Here is a 5,516-nt window from a genome sequence, read left to right as displayed (position 1 = left end):
CCAATAGGCTTTCTACAAACACTTCTATTCAATATATATATATATATATATATATATATATATATATATATATATATATATATATATATATATATATATATATATATATATATATTAGTATATTTTGGTAGCAGTCTTTCCTGTAGACATATATTATTAAATATGACCGAAAAAGTAAGATTAATAATTCTAACACGAATTTTCTCAATCTTTCGTACATTACGCTTCACTGTTGGAGGTAAATCAAAAATCACTTCTCCAAAATTCATTTTTATTTCTAGTCTGACGCGACACGGGCGCGTTTCGAAAACTTATTACATTTTGAAAGACTTCACAAATACACACCTGATTAGAACTTACGTATCTCTGATTTTATATCTACATTTGAGTGAGGTGGGAGGGGTGATGTGGCATTAACACAAGACAGAACAAGAGGGGATATTAATAGGGTATTAAAAGTATCAACACAAGACAGAACAGAAACAATGGGTATTGAATAGAAGTGTTTGTAGAAAGCCTATTGGTCCATATTTCTTGATGCTACTATATTGGAGCGGAGTCTTGAGGTGGGTAGAATATAGTTGTGCAATAATTGGCTGTTGATTGCTGGTGTTGTCTTCTTGATGTGTAGTGCCTCGCAAACGTCAAGCCGCCTGCTATCGCTGTATCTATCGATGATTTCTGTGTTGTTTACTAGGATTTCTCTGGCGATGGTTTGGTTATGGGAAGAGATTATATGTTCCTTAATGGAGCCCTGTTGCTTATGCATCGTTAAACGCCTAGAAAGAGATGTTGTTGTCTTGCCTATATACTGGGTTTTTTGGAGCTTACAGTCCCCAAGTGGGCATTTGAAGGCATAGACGACGTTAGTCTCTTTTAAAGCGTTCTGTTTTGTGTCTGGAGAGTTTCTCATGAGTAGGCTGGCCGTTTTTCTGGTTTTATAGTAAATCGTCAGTTGTATCCTCTGATTTTTGTCTGTAGGGATAACGTTTCTATTAACAATATCTTTCAGGACCCTTTCCTCCGTTTTATGAGCTGTGGAAAAGAAGTTCCTGTAAAATAGTCTAATAGGGGGTATAGGTGTTGTGTTAGTTGTCTCTTCAGAGGTTGCATTGCTTTTCACTTTCCTTCTTATGATGTCTTCGATGAAACCATTGGAGAAGCCGTTATTGACTAGGACCTGCCTTACTCTTACTTTTTCGGTCATATTTAATATATATATATATATATATATATATATATATATATATATATATATATATATATATATATATATATATATATATATATATATATATATATAACTGAAAACTCACACCCCAGAAGTGACTCGAACCCATACTCCCAGAAGCAACGCAACTGGTATGTACAAGACGCCTTAATCCACTTGACCATCACGACCGGACATAATGAGGTGATAGCCGAGGCTATTTGAACCACCCCACCGCCGGCACTCGGATAGTAATCTTGGGCATAGCATTTTACCAAATCACCTCATTCTTTGGGGCACACGTGAGGAACACAAATGCAAACATGTCCTGGGGACCATTCAGGCTTGTTCGCATATATATATATATATATATATATATATATATATATATATATATATATATATATATATATATATATATATATATATATATATATATATATATATATATATATATATATATATATATATATATATATATATATATATATATATAGCCTATTGGTCCATATATATTATTAAATATGACCGAAAAAGTAAGATTAATAATTCTAACAGGAATTTTCTCAATCTTTCGTACATTTCTTTTCACTGTTGGAGGTAATTCAAAAATCAATTCTCCAAAAATCATTTTTATTACTAGTCTGACGCGACACGAGCGCGTTTCGTAAAACTTATTACATTTTCAAAGACTTTAGTTTACAAATACACAACTGAATAGAACTTACGCATCTCCGATTTTGTTTATATCTACATTTGAGTGAGGTGGATGGGGAGAGTTGGCATTAATAGGGAATTAATTTCATCAACACAAGACAGAACAAGAGGTGGCATTAATAGGGTATTAATTTCATCAACACAAGACAGAACACGAAACAATGGGTATTGAAATGGAAGTGATTGTAGAAAGCCTATTGGTCCATATTTCTTGATGCTTCTATATTGGAGCGGAGTCTTGAAGTGGGTAGAATATAGATGTGCATTAATTGGCTGTTGATTGCTGGTGTTGACTTCTTAATGTGTAGTGCCTCGCAAACGTCAAGCCGCCTGCTATCGCTGTATCTATCGATGATTTCTGTGTTGTTTACTAGGATTTCTCTGGCGATGGTTTGGTTGTGGGAAGAGATTATATGTTCCTTAATTGAGCCCTGTTGTTTATGCATCGTTAAACGCCTAGAAAGAGATGTTGTTGTCTTGCCTATATACTGGGTTTTTTGGAGCTTACAGTCCCCAAGTGGGCATTTGAAGGCATAGACGACGTTGGTCTCTTCTAAAGCGTTCTGTTTTGTGTCTGGAGAGTTTCTCATGAGTAGGCAGGCCGTTTTTCTGGTTTTATAGTAAATCGTCAGTTGTATCCTCTGATTTTTGTCTGTAGGGATAATGTTTCTATTAACAATATCTTTCAGGACCCTTTCCTCTGTTTTATGAGCTGTAGAAAAGAAGTTCCTGTAAAATAGTCTAATAGGGGGTATAGGTGTTGTGTTAGTTGTCTCTTCAGAGGTTGCATGGCGTTTCACTTTCTTTCTTATGATGTCTTCGACGAAACCATTGGAGAAGCTGTTGTTGACTAGGACCTGCCTTACCCTACAGAGTTCTTCGTCGACTTGCTTCCATTCTGAGCTGTGGCTTAGAGCACTGTTGACATATGCGTTAACAACACTCCTCTTGTACCTGTCTGGGCAGTCGCTGTTGGCATTTAGGCACATTCCTATGCTCGTTTCCTTAGTGTAGACTGCAGTGTGGAAACCTCCGCTCTTTTCCATGACTGTTACATCTAGAAAGGGCAGCTTCCCATCCTTTTCCATCTCGTAAGTGAAACGCAGCATGGAACTCTGCTCAAATGCCTCCTTCAGCTCCTGCAGATATCTGACAACAGGTACCTGTGTAAAAATGTCGTCAACATACCTGCAGTATATGGCCGGTTTCAAGTTCATGTCGACTAAGACTTTTTGCTCGATGGTACTCATGTAGAAGTTTGCAAACAGGACACCTAGGGGAGAACCCATGGCGACCCCATCTACTTGCTTATACATGTGCCCATCCGGGCTCAAGAAGGGTGCCTCTTTAGTACAAGCTTGGAGTAGTTTCCTTAGAATATTCTCGGGTATGTCAAGAGGAGTACAGGCTGGATCACGATTTGTTGACTTACTGCGGGGCACACGGGCCACAGGGATAAGAGCCTCGTTGGACGTAGAATCGCTGTTTACCAACGTACCTGTGGACGAGACAATCGGGATGATAGCTGACAGAGAGTATCGTGATCCAGCCTGTACTCCTCTTGACATACCCGAGTATATTCTAAGGAAACTACTCCAAGCTTGTACTAAAGAGGCACCCTTCTTGAGCCCGGATGGGCACATGTATAAGCAAGTAGATGGGGTCGCCATGGGTTCTCCCCTAGGTGTCCTGTTTGCAAACTTCTACATGGGTACCATCGAGCAAAAAGTCTTAGTCGACATGAACTTGAAACCGGCCATATACTGCAGGTATGTTGACGACATTTTTACACAGGTACCTGATGTCAGACATCTGCACGAGCTGAAGGAGGCATTTGAGCAGAGTTCCGTGCTGCGTTTCACTTACGAGATGGAAAAGGATGGGAAGCTGCCCTTTCTAGATGTAACAGTCATGGAAAAGAGCGGAGGTTTCCACACTGCAGTCTACACTAAGGAAACGAGCATAGGAATGTGCCTAAATGCCAACAGCGACTGCCCAGACAGGTACAAGAGGAGTGTTGTTAACGCATATGTCGACCGTGCTCTAAGCCACAGCTCAGAATGGAAGCAAGTCGACGAAAAACTCTGTAGAGTAAGGCAGGTCCTAGTCAACAACGGCTTCTCCAATGGTTTCGTCGAAGACATCATAAGAAGGAAAGTGAAACGCCATGCAACCTCTGAAGAGACAACTAACACAACACCTAAACCCCCTATTAGACTATTTTACAGGAATTTCTTTTCCACAGCTCATATAACAGAGGAAAGGGTCCTGAAATATATTGTTAATAGAAACATTATCCCTACAGACAAAAATCAGAGGATATAACTGACGATTTACTATAAAACCAGTAAAACGGCCAGCCTACTCATGAGAAACTCTCCAGACACAAAGCAGAACGCTTTAAAAGAGACCAACGTCGTCTATGCCTTCAAATGCCCACTTGGGGACTGTAAGCTCCAAAAAACCCAGTATATAGGCAAGACAACAACATCTCTTTCTAGGCGTTTAACGATGCATAAACAACAAGGCTCCATTAAGGAACATATAATCTCTTCCCACAACCAAACCATCGCCAGAGAAATCCTAGTAAACAACACAGAAATCATCGATAGATACAGCGATAGCAGGCGGCTTGACGTTTGCGAGGCACTACACATTAAGAAGTCAACACCAGCAATCAACAGCCAATTAATGCACAACTATATTCTACCCACCTCAAGACTCCGCTCCAATATAGAAGCATCAAGAAATATGGACCAATAGAGTTTCTACAATCACTTCTATTTCAATACCCATTGTTTCGTGTTCTGTCTTGTGTTGATGAAATTAATACCCTATTAATGCCACCTCTTGTTCTGTCTTGTGTTGATGAAATTAATTCCCTATTAATGCCAACTCTCCCCATCCACCTCACTCAAATGTAGATATAAACAAAATCGGAGATGCGTAAGTTCTATTCAGTTGTGTATTTGTAAACTAAAGTCTTTGAAAATGTAATAAGTTTTACGAAACGCGCTCGTGTCGCGTCAGATTAGAAATAAAAATGAATTTTGGAGAATTGATTTTTGAATTACCTCCAACAGTGAAGCGTAATGTACGAAAGATTGAGAAAATTCGTGTTAGAATTATTAATCTTACTTTTTCGGTCATATTTAATAATATATGTCTACAGGAAAGACTGCTACCAAAATATACTAATATATATATATATATATATATATATATATATATATATATATATATATATATATATATATATATATATATATATATATATATATATATATGCAACAATGATCACAAAAACACTGATCCAAGTCTGCAGAATAACCACATGTGAAAAATAGAAAATGCTTAACGCGTTTTTGGCTAATTCGCCTTCATCAGAGCAAAGTAGAATCATTCTACTATATATATATATATATATATATATATATATATATATATATATATATATATATATATATATATATATATATATAAGGCACAACTCTCCTAAACACGAGAGTTAAGTATACAACTTTAGAACACTTTCCCACCAGGAGACTCGAACCCTAGCCAGCACAGAAGCCTTCCAGCAACTGGCATA

The sequence above is a fragment of the Procambarus clarkii genome, chromosome 83, assembly GCF_040958095.1.
Source record: "Procambarus clarkii isolate CNS0578487 chromosome 83, FALCON_Pclarkii_2.0, whole genome shotgun sequence".
Lineage (NCBI taxonomy): Eukaryota > Metazoa > Arthropoda > Malacostraca > Decapoda > Cambaridae > Procambarus > Procambarus clarkii.
Note: the sequence above shows the minus strand (reverse complement) of the source record.